Genomic DNA, 13,058 nt, shown 5'->3' on the forward strand with positions numbered 1-13,058 from the left:
ATAAAATATTTACGCAATTTTAAATTTCAAACCAAACATTAACGAACCGAATAAAAACCAAACAACAAATAATTTAAAAAAAACAAATCGAATTAAAACCAATAAATCTAACAAATTGTTTAACAATTAAAATTTTACTAAGTAACGTTTAGAATTCTAATTTTTGAATTAAAATTTGAATATCAAACTTCAAGTATTCGTAAACTGTTGATTAAAGATAAATGCGCAAACCGACAATCAAATATAAATCTTAGTTTTATCAACAAAAACCCCAAAAGCAAAGTATACCTATATTTAGCAATATTTTACACACAAAAAAAACACAGAAACCTAGACAGCAGTAAAAAAACCCAGATCTAGTGAAAAAAAACCCAGATGTGGCAACACTGTGTACAACATTAATGCTTTATAATGGAAACATTATATCTCGCGTTAGTTGCACAACTTAACGTTGGTTGTACAACAAAGTTAACGTTGTAAAACAAAGGTTGCGGAAGTAGAATCAAATCAACTTCGGCAACAATTTTTGTACAACAAAAACTTACAACTGTTGTACAACACTTCTACAACTATTGGAAACTAAGCTTAAATGGTAAAAACGGCAGAGTGAGTTATCAAATATGCAGGTTTTCAATAAGTAATCTGTCAAACAGTGGCGGATTAGGATTTTTTAAAGCACGGGGTTATTTTAAAGTAGAAGGTCTCTTTCGAAATCTTTTAATTCCAGTTTCTTTTTAAAAATAATTATATTGGATCGGGGCTTCCAAAACTTCAAGGCCTAGGGCCTTGAAGTTTTGGAAGCAGCCCCCCTTAATCCATCACTGCTGCCAAGCAATCACAAAAGTGTGTAACCCTTGGGCCTAAAACCTATATGAATACAGCATAGCCTTTCGAAGGAGGGGGGGGGGCAAGGTCGGGTGCCGCATATATATATATATATATATATATATATATATATATATATATATATATATATATATATATATATATATATATATATTTAGTTATACAATGTTACACATGATATATAAGTATCTTAATATTATCATGTGTAACATTGTATAACTATGAGAGTGCCCAAAACATAAACTAGAGCTATATAGTATATACGTTACTGTTACCCACAGTACCAGGATTTAACTAAATGCTAATGTTTATAATATGATATAATATAATTTAAATTGCAGCTGATGTTTATAATATGATATAATATAATTTAAATTGCAACTGAGTTTCACGAGTTACCACAATCTTCAGGAAAATAGTAAAATTAAATTTTAACTACTTGCCTGAAGATTGTGGTAACACATGAAACTCAGAGTTGCAATTTAAATTATATTATATATTGTATTATAAGCATTAGCATTTAGCTAATTCCTAGTACTGCGGGTAACAGTAATATATATATATATATATATATATATATATATATATATATATATATATATATATATATATATATATATACATATTTATATATATATATATATTATATATATATATATATATATATATATATATATATATATATATATATATATATATATATATATATATATATATATATACATGGCCGCCGAGAGGAAGTGTTGACGGCAAAGATTGGGGGTACACACCGGGGCCCCGTGTGTGTACAAATATTTAATTTTTCACGAAGTCTTATTTACTCCTCACTTATTAATCTTATTTATCGCTTCTTAAAAATCTCAAAGATAAAAAATGTGCGAGTTTTTACAATAATATGCTTCTTTTTATTCTTTCTATTTTTCTTTTGTAAAATTAAAGTTCGAGTCTTTACAATCGACATTGTTAACTATTCTTTTGTTAATTTTCTTTGTAAAATGTTAATAGTTGTAAAAATTGCATGCATGACTTGATTAATGCTTCATTTTTAAATTTTCGTTATAACCACAAATTGCTGTTATTTTTTGTGAGCGTAAATTTTTAACCTTAAGTTTAAGTTTACAATTTGAAAATTACAAACATCCCGTAGGAACATAAAATTATATTTGGGGAGCAGTGTTGGATTAAGGGGCTCCAAAATAGTTTTAAGAAATTTTTTTAAAGTCATTTTTCCAGTCAATTTTTTCAAAATTATTTATTTGAAAAAATATTAGGGGAGGGGGGGATGGCAAATGCCCTTGCTGCCCCACCAGTTGCTACGGACCTGAAAAATATGTGTTAAATTAAATTTTTAATTTCCTTTAGACAGCACAATTATTTTACTTTTAAATCTCAAGCCAGTGTCAATTTTGGTTGTTCAGCTCAATATTAGTTGTTCTAACACTAAATTAAAAAAAATCGGAATCTACCTTAAAATAATCAGCAGAATTCATATTTACCAAAATAATTAGCGATGAACGAAAAGAAGTTCTCAAAATTCTTTACGCTCTAAAAGGTTACCTTTTTTAAAGAAGGTCACAGCAGTGAACACAGACATTTAAAATACAACTTAAAATTGCATATCTCTGCTTCTTGTTGTCTAACGATTAAAAAGTTGGTATTATAGTTCATTATTTAATTATATATATACATTGAAATTGGTTTGGTTTTAAAAAAATTAGTTGAAACTTTTTATGAGGGTACAAGTCTTAATAATTATAATATATATGAATCGTAGAGTTGTATCGGTTTGTATGATTTGTAATTCTTAAATATTTACGATCTTCAAATATTATCCATAAGAATTTTTGTATAACTTTTATTTACTATTTTTATTTGAATACTATTTTTATTTAGATTGTTTTTCTTTGTAAAACACAACCTTATTTTTTTGACCTTAAAGTCAATATTGCAATAATAAAATAATTAAATTTTTGTTTAATTACGTTATTCATTTTAGTGAATGGACCCAATAATATTTCCAAATTGTTATTACTTAATGTTAAAATGTTAAGTTAAGAATTTATGTAGTTGTGAACAATAGAATAACGAGCCAAATTTTGGGGCTGTCCATAAATTACGTCAACAAAATAGGGGGAGGAGGTCTGAATTTTTTTGATATTTCGTGGTGTTAGAATTTTTTTGTTTTATCTCCACAAATCAAAAAAATTGAGTTAGGTCATTGTTTTTTCTTTATATAGATAAAATATTTATTTTTTATAAATAAATCAGTAAATAAAAAAAAAAATATTAACTATACCTAACATTGCATTTTGTTTCATCTCCTTAATCCTGATTATAAACTAAAATTATAATGTCTTATAAACTAAAATTATAATGTAAACTAAAATTATAAACTAAATTTATAAATAATAAAAAAATAAATTATTTATTAATTAATAAATAATTATTAAAATAGATTAATATAATTATTAAAATAAATTAATATAATAAAATAATAAAGTTAATATAATAAAATAAAATAAATTAAAATAATTATTAAAATAAATTATTTATTAATTAATAAATAATTATTAATAAATTATCTAAATTTATAAATAATAAAAAAATAAACTAAAATTTATAAACTAAAATTATAATTATAAACTAAAATTATAATGTCATCTCCGTTTTATCTGATCAAAAGTTATTTACGTCAAAATGGTAGATGCGGAAGTTTTTATGACAGAAAAACAAAAACAAAACCTTAAAGGTAAAACATGCACCTAAAACTTGGACGCAGAATGTGAGAAAGCAACTAAGACAATCTGATCTGCCGTACAAAAGAAGAAAGGGAGAAAATGTTTCATTCAAGTCAGTAACCAAAAAAAAAAGATTTAAATTCTTACATGAACATACACAAATACTAAATACACACAAAATATCAGTGATAAAAAATGAACGCGTATATTAGTTGATTTTTGGTCTATAGACAACATGCAAAAACTGAACTGAACGACTTTAAGAAGAAGCTTCATCAAACCATTAATAAAGTAGTCATTTTCCCATCGCCTTATGTTAGTTTTTGATATGTTACCCAAAAATCAGAGTAATTTAACAAAAGTTTTGAACCAGGGAATTCTAGTATACAAAAGGTTGACAATATCAATAGTCAAATTGATAAAGCACTCGCTGTTGAAATATTTAGTCTTCTTGGTGTAATAAGAGCAGTTCCAGCTCTTCAAAAAAAATATATATTTTCAATCTAAAATTGGATTTCAAACATTTTTCAGCTATTGCAGGCTATTTGAATTTTAAGATTATTTCCCAAATCCAGATAAAGCATCTGTAAATATTGCATTTTATAAGAGTGTTTTAAAGTTATTTATTTTATTGTCAAAATAATAATGTTATATATGTTATGTTGTTAAATGGACTTCTTACTGAAATATTATATTTTTAATGGACTAACCAGAAGTGTTGGTTAACTAATTATTCTTTAAGATATCTTTTTATTGTGCAATGTATTTTAGATATTATGCTTTTAGAACTTATAACTAAAGTTTTATTTTGTTGTGAAGATCTTGGTACATTCTTTAGATAGTATAATACTTATCTTCTCTGTAGCGTGTTTATATTATGTGTTCTGTAATAGAATATCACCGCACCTTAGAATATCACCGCACCAGTAGAAATAACGAAAACGAGGATGCGTTTTGAAGTAATAGAACTTAGTAGGGTACCGAGTGCGTCCGAATAATACAAGAACGTTCATAGTTTATAATAATAACGCAACAAATACATAAATGAAATTCATTATTAATATGTTGGTATATACGAAGTCCGCAAGACATGGTACTATAATTTAATTTTTAATTCTAAAATTGATGATTTTCTAGTAATATTTTACATATTTTCAACCAGATGTTATACAATATAACAGAATGTTAGAATATCACCTCCCCTTAATAAAATTAAGAAACATACTATTATATTTTTAGAATATCACATCGCCCATGTATTTTGTTTAAAAACAACATACTAGATAGTGCTTAGAATGTTAGAATATTACCTTCCCTTAATAAAATTAAGAAATATTGGAATGCTACTATTATACGTGTAGAATATCACATCGCCCTTGTATTTTGTTGAAAAACAACAAACCAAATAGTGCTTAGAATGTAACATCCCCTCATATAGATATATAAAATATTGCATAACATCTGGTTGAAAATATGTAAAATATTACTAGAAAATCATCAATTTTAGAATTAAAAATTAAATTATAGTACCATGTCTTGCGGACTTCGTATATACCAACATATTAATAATGAATTTCATTTATGTATTTGTTGCGTTATTATTATAAACTATGAACGTTCTTGTATTATTCGGACGCACTCGGTACCCTACTAAGTTCTATTACTTCAAAACGCATCCTCGTTTTCGTTATTTCTACTGGTGCGGTGATATTCTAAGGTGCGGCGATATTCAATTACAGTTCACTAGTGTAAATTAAGATTTTTTTCTAATAAAACAGATATGCACCTTACAGTACTTTAATTGCTAAAATAAACAATCATCTTGCCACGATATATATAAAAAATACTAGTTTGTATTATATTTTTTAACAGAAAATGGAGGTAGAACAAAATAACACTATAAAATAAATGTGTGTTACATTGATTTATCTCCAAATCAGGGTGTAGTAATTCAGACACCTGCAATTTAAATATTTTAAGACAATTTCTTTGAAACTGTGGTAGCATGTATAGGAAATTAATACAAATCAGTTTTGTTTGCGTTTTTTATGTTATTTGATCTGCAGGTCCATTTAAAACTTTGAACTTGATTTTCTCGGTTCGGAAAAACATGGAGATAAAAACAAAATCTAAATAGTTTACTTTCTCTAAATAGTTTACTTTTCATCTCTTTTTTGTTATAGTTGTAACTTAGTCTATTCACGATATATATATATATATATATATATATATATATATATATATATATATATATATATATATATATATATATATATATATATATATATATATATATATATATATATATATATATATATATATTTCCATATATTTCCATTTAATTTTTTTTTTTATGGGAGGGGGAGTAATTGAATGTTGACATTTTTTTTTTAGGGAAGTCTCTGGAAATTTGACAAGCGGTTGACAAAGGAGAGGGGAGGTAAAAATGGACAAAAAATTGTTGACGCAATTAATAGACAGCCCCTTATTTATTTATTTTTTTGTGTAAAATTGACTTAAATTTCTTGGAGTACAACTTTCTTTTTTTTACTTGAACCAAAATTTTTTTTATGTTGTATTTTGTATTTATATATTCATTTAAATATATAGGTATTGAAAAGAAAAAAGCAAAAAATTTATCTTCATTTTTTTATTTAGTTGTTGTAAGCAATTTTTTTCCATTCATTTGTTTTTGGAGCTCTGTGGAAAAAAATGCTCAAAGATGGAGAAGGGGATGGGAGGGGGGGGGTACTACTACGAAGTCATAACTATTGTTATTTTGTATTAATATTTATTTTAATATATAGATATAAAACATAATACTACATAAAAAAATGATTTAAAGAATATCTCAGCACACAGTGGGCCAGAATTCACTTTTACTGGACAAAATTCATAACTAATTTAATATTAGGGCTGTATTGACTAAAATTAGGATGAGTAATAATATGATGTCTGCGCTTCTTATGAAGGTTTTATTTTTTTAATTCGTTGTTATGGATACTAAATTTCGGATAGCAAAAATCTAATTTTGGTATTTGCAGATAATTTTACGAGTGCTATGTTTACCAAATTTTACATAAGTACCAATATGAGGTCGCGCTTTTTAAAAAAGTGAATATATTTTTTATTTAGTTGCTATGGATACCTAATTTTGCTTAGCAGCAACTAACTTTTATTAGTTTCATATGTTTTATTTGTGCTATGTACACTATTTAGCACCTGTTTTATTATAAGATCCTCGCTCGTGAAAAGCAAAACTTATTTAAGTTTAATATGATTAACTAGTGTTATTACACGTTGCCAAATACACTCGTTTTCCTGCGGCCGTATTCTCATCTCTCCGTTAAGCTTAACGGAGCGTTAGTTAAAAATTTCTTTTATATTACATTAATAAAAAATTTATTTAAAATTATAATTTTTTAAACATAAATGTTTTATTTTGGTATAAGTTTTATTTTAACGAATTTATATAAATTTTCGTCATTTTTTTACTTAGAAATATTGTAATGAAATTTCAGACAAAAGCTCCGTTAAGCTTAACGGAGAGATGAGAATACGGCCGCTGTAGAAAAAAATTGTATTCTAGCTTAATTAATTAGTTTTTCTAATTAGCAGATTTTACGAGCGTCTACAGAACTTTTAAAATTTGTATGGTTTTATTGTTCCATGCATTCACAATCACCAAAAATCTTTGACAATGTATTTTACAAGTCGTCAGGTTAGAATTATTTTGTTCTAACTCTGCATTTGTTTAAACTGAGATAAATCAAGTTGAAGTTTTACACTGTAATGCAGTAGAATTGGCAATATATTTTTCATTAATGAAAACTTTTTTCAATACTTGGCTGTATGCTAAAAATAATTATTTGTTTTGAAAAAAAAGCAAGTTGCTCAAATTGCTATTATGGCCCGACCCTGTTTGGAGATAATTTCGATAGATACATTTTGCGTTAATATTATTTTGTGCTATCTCCATATTTTAGTAAAAACAATTTAAACGTTTTGCGAAAAGCAAATGAATTACAACAAATTACTTTTAACTTAGGGATTTAAACGCAAATATAGAAACCTAAAACACTTCGTTGGAAAACTTAAATGGATGGGATGATATAATTAGCTTTCTTATTGCTACTTAGACAGAATTCAACTGATATTGCTTCTGGAAGGATGGACAGCTTTTAACAAGAGCTATATTATTTAAAGAAAATAATTTCTATCTAAAAAGATTTATTGAAAATAAACAAACAAAGTTTTTAATACAAATAACATGTTAATAACAGTTTGAATGAACCTTATACAACTTATAAAACTGAATGTTGCATAACATAACTAAAGTATATAAATAAAACAATTAAAATGAAATTTGTTTCCGGATGAAGAGTTGAAAAAAAAACTACTGAAATAAGGTTTTATAGAAACAAACACCTACAGCTGGCATGTATGGGTACATAAAAACAATGTCTTATACTTTCTCACTAGAAATTTCAATATTATGTGGAAAACAAGATGCCAATGGAAATGATGGTTCTTCAAGATTACTTCCTGATCCTCTAGTGTTTTTTGGCTTAGACAGCCGTGCCTCTTTATAAATATCTGTAAAACGATTCTTGAAATACACATGACCAGGAGCATTAGACTTATACACAAGTGTTTTGACATTAAAGTACGGAACTTTTTTGTAGTTCATAAGACAAGCAATTTTTGATGTCCTTTTTTTGCATTTGGTATACAAAAAAAGGTTTACGTTGGTTAACATTTAACATTGCTTTTACCAACTCGGGAGGGCTGAATATTTCTGTCGAATGTAATGATTTCTCAATCTGACTATGTATATTATCACATTCCTGAATGGAGCTATGCCCTGGCTCACAATACTTTTGTTCAATGTTTTCAATATTTAGATGATCAATAAGAAACTCACGCAATGCAGCTGACATATGACTGTTTCTATTTTGTGGAACACAAGAATCAAACCAAAGTAAAAACTTGTCAATGTTAGGAAGATCCTTGTAAACTTGATTTAGCATACATATCACAGCACTAGCAATATTGTTACTAGAACGACCAGACATACCTTCATGCCATAATACACAATATGCTTTTTTGTTCAGCGAAGAGTAACCTGTTAAATTATAACAACTGAGCTTTCTTTTATAAAAGAAGTTTTCCACATTACTTTTTGGCAAGCTCAAGACATTTTGTAGATCAATACAAACTATGGTTGTGGTAGGGGAGTTCAACTTTTGATCCTTATCTCTCTCGATCTTTGTTTCATTTTTTGATGCAATATGCTTGTTATACTTTTGGATTTGCTCTTCATTTGGATTTTCAATAATGCAAAATTGGTAGCATGTATCACACAGATCTTTTTTGGCTTTTGAAATTCAATATTAAATTTAGTGTTGAAAATATTGCAGTACATACATTCCTTTGCTGGTAAAATTTTATATTGAGTGCAATATGTTAAATATAAATCATAAAGTTTCTTCAAATTTAATGAACCATCAAAGTATTGTTTGCAGGAAATGCTTCAACAATAATGTGACTCAACTCGTGGAAACAAGTTAACAAGGTTTTCTATACTCTGTTTAGTCATTTCAAGAACTTTTTTTTTACAATGTTTCCCCCATTTTGTAGGGGCAGGAATACCAGTTTCAAGCTTATTTTCATAATAGTATATTTGCCTGCTGCTGATGTCTAATGTAGACAAAGAATATACCTTACATACATGATGTTTGACATTATCAACAAAGAAATTGTAAAAATAAGTATATTTTCTTCTTGATTTGCTTACTTTATTGGTCTGAGTCGTTTTTTTATCTAACCTTTCAGTAGTTTTAATACAAAAGTGTTGCTTTTCAATCTGAGACATTCCCCACAGTCCATTAAATAATATTTTTCTCTCGTGTTCTGAAATTTTCACGGGACACTTAAACTTGCAACAACTTCCACAATCTTTTTTATTTTTAATTTTTTTTGGTTGAATAACCCTCTGATATTTATATATTCTTTTCCTGATTGCCTAAGTCGCTTTCTTTTTGACTGTTTCCAGTTATAACAGTTTGTCTTACGTTTTCTTGTTTTCCCACCGTGCGGAGGTAATCGCAGTTGAGCAGCAATTAAAGGATGCGTTGAAACATAGGGAGTAACCATGATATTAGCTTGTTGTGGGTAAACTAAAAATAAAAATTAAACATAAAAAAGTTATGCAATGCAAATAGGTGAAAATAAGATAATTTTTTCCACATATGAAGCGATTCATTTAAATTTGAATCTTTATTTATTTAGTATATACAACAAATAGAGTGCTCAATATATATACATTTATATATATATATATATATATATATATATATATATATATATATATATATATATATATATATATATATATATTCTTAAAAAACAGAGCAATAATAAATTAGTAAAAACAATTATCTAATATTCTTCAACACTGTGTTTCACCATCACTAGGTTCATCAGGAAGAATCTTTCTGATTCTTCCTGATGAATCTACAGATGGTGAAACACAGTGTTGTGAAACACACACACATTTATATATATATATATATATATATATATATATATATATATATATATATATATATATATATTTATATTATTAGAACCTCACGGATTCTGTTATATATGTGACATACTGTATGTCACATATATAAACCAAAATGCAGGTATTTTCTTATATATTCTAGTGCTAATCGGCTTTTTTAAGTTATTAATAAAAATTCAGCACATTATTTTAGTAGGATATGTGTTATTATCTTATTAGAACCTCACGGATTCCGTTGTATATGTGACATATAGTATATGTCATACACACACTAGTGTATATGATATACACTAGAGTGTGTATGTCACATACACACACTAGTGTATATGTGAGGTTCTAATAAGATAATAACACATATCCTACTAAAATAATGTGCTGAATTTTTATTAATAACTAAAAAAAGCCGATTAGCACTAGAATATATAAGAAAATACCTGTATTTTGGTTTATTACTCCAAGACATACATTTATATTTTCCGCCATTTTAAAATTTTAAAGAGGAAATAAACACGAACGGATTATTTAATGCGATTTATAAACAATTTTATTGGTTGTTGGAAATAGAACAAAATAATATTAATAACTATCGCTATTTTGCACATAAAACAATCGGTTGCACCTAATTTGACATTATTTAGTTTTTTTTTTCAATTTTAAAAGTATTACAGCTAGAAAGAAAATATAACAAAAAAAGAGAAAAAGGTATAAACTCATTTTTTTCAAATTTGGAGATAGAACAAAATAATTCTAACCTGACGAAGTAGTACAAGCTTAGCAAACAATAACTCACAAGAATTTGAAGCTGACAAAGTTTCCACTTTTCTTTTCTTTGTTTTTAATGATGATTCTTGAAATAATAATGTAAGTCTGCCGAGTTGTTTATTTTTACTATTCTTCATTAATGTGGTATTAAAATCATTTTCAAGCCAAGCTGAATTCTTTCTAATAAACTTTGCATCAGTTAGTTTATTTCGAATCCATCTCTTACCATAATCAAAATAAATAAACGAAATTGACTCTGAAACTTTTCGCTTTGAAACTCCAAATCTTGTTCTTTAATAAAGTCGTATACAAGTATACTGTCTTCTTTTCCATGTATTGACAGACTATTGAGTCAAATAAATTAGTGAATTTTACTTCTTGTGACACTCATTAAGCCTTAATAAAAACTGCATTTCAACATCTAAAATGAGTAGCCACAACCAAACCAACCAAAATAGATAATTAAATCCATTTGGTTTGACAAGCGCTAAATTAATAAAAACTATTTTAAATTAGGATATATATATATATATATATATATATATATATATATATATATATATATATATATATATATATATATATATATATATTCAGTAATACGTTTAGTATGAGTAAGACCGTATTATATGTTTTTCGCGTTTTTTAAAATTTTGTGCAAATAAAAATTTTTGAGCGTAATTACAGATTTTTTGTTAGATAAAAGAGTTCAAACCTAAAAGAAAACCAAAGTCGCGCCTAGCGGTAGCCAGATTTATGAAACTATTAAAGCAAACATATATACGCTTCAAAATATCTGAGTATAAAAGCAAGATGTAGCAATAAAAAAAAATATTGTCAATTAAAAGCAAAAGTTAGACTTTAAAATATAACATATTTAAAGTTGCTATAAATATGTTAATTACTTACCAATTTTAGTCTAACAACTTTTAAAATCCAGATAATATATAGAGTTATAATATAATATTTTAAAAAGCGAAATATTTTATGTAAATGTTATTTATTTCCATCGATTTTTTAAACAACATTTTTCTATTTATAATTTTTTTTTTCTAATTTACATTCGCGTCTACTTCAACCACAGCATTAGTATATTCATTAAAACTTTAAGTGTATATAAACGGTTTTAAAATGTTTTATAATATCTTTATAATGGTCTGAAACCATTTAGACATCAAAATTCTGATTTTGGTTTTTATACTTTTGTCCAGTCACTGGCCCACTGTGCGTTGATGCATCTGTCAGATAAGTGAGGGAAATATAATAAAAAACTTTTGTGTTCAATAAATTCTGATAATTTTGTTATTGCAGAAGGACTGTTTTTGGTATCTTCAAAATTTGAGGGAGTTCCCTATGTTGATGTCGATTTTACAAGAGGAGACAAGTTTCACTTCTTTTTTTACGGCGATAGGTTAATATTTGTTAATTTTTTAGTTTTTTCAAAGATTAAAATCAACCATTAACTTATTTAAAGGACGGAATTATACAAATTAAAACTAAAAAATTCAAGTTGAAAAAGAAAAGAAAAAATGATATCCCAAGAAATGAAAGTTATTTGAACCATTTTTATTCGAAAAGAACTGCAATACTACATTTGAATATAAATTTAAACAGTAATATATAACTAACAAAATTTATTGATATTTGTTCAAATTTTTTAGAAAGAGTTGTTAAGGTATTTTGGCTCTCGGCATGAATTATTATATCCGTAAAATATTTTTTGCTTTTTTATTTTTTCGTTCCCTTTCAACAAATTTATTCGGATAACTCAAACTTATTGTGTAGGATTTAAAGTGATTAAAAGTGATATAATCAAAACTTTTTTTTAAGAAGTATTGGTATAATAAAACTGTAAAAATGTAAATCATAATAAAAACCGTTATAAAACAATTATTTTATAGTTTAGTAAATTTCTAAATAAAAGTTAACTTTTTACACTGTTATTTTTGGATGTAACTTCTTTCGTTGAAGCATTTTCCACGCTTTTATTAGTATAATGGTGTAAACTTTATGTATATTAGCATAACATAAAGAAAAAATTGCCTTAATTCGAACTAATATCTCATATCAGCCAAAGTTCGACCTAACGGGAATTCGCTTTAATCGAACATTCGTTAAATCGAACCATTTTCCTTGGTCCT

General features: G+C 26.4%; 1 long non-coding RNA gene across 1 annotated transcript; it reads right to left on the reverse strand.

Moving 5' to 3' along the window:
* Positions 1 to 7,797: 7,797 nt before the first annotated feature.
* Positions 7,798 to 10,654, reverse strand: LOC136077044 (uncharacterized). The gene is made up of 2 exons (XR_010636788.1): positions 10,590 to 10,654; positions 7,798 to 9,763 (listed from the first exon to the last, which is right to left on the reverse strand). It is a non-coding gene; the product is annotated as an uncharacterized LOC136077044 (long non-coding RNA).
* Positions 10,655 to 13,058: the final 2,404 nt, after the last annotated feature.

Source organism: Hydra vulgaris, chromosome 02, assembly GCF_038396675.1.
Source record: "Hydra vulgaris chromosome 02, alternate assembly HydraT2T_AEP".
Lineage (NCBI taxonomy): Eukaryota > Metazoa > Cnidaria > Hydrozoa > Anthoathecata > Hydridae > Hydra > Hydra vulgaris.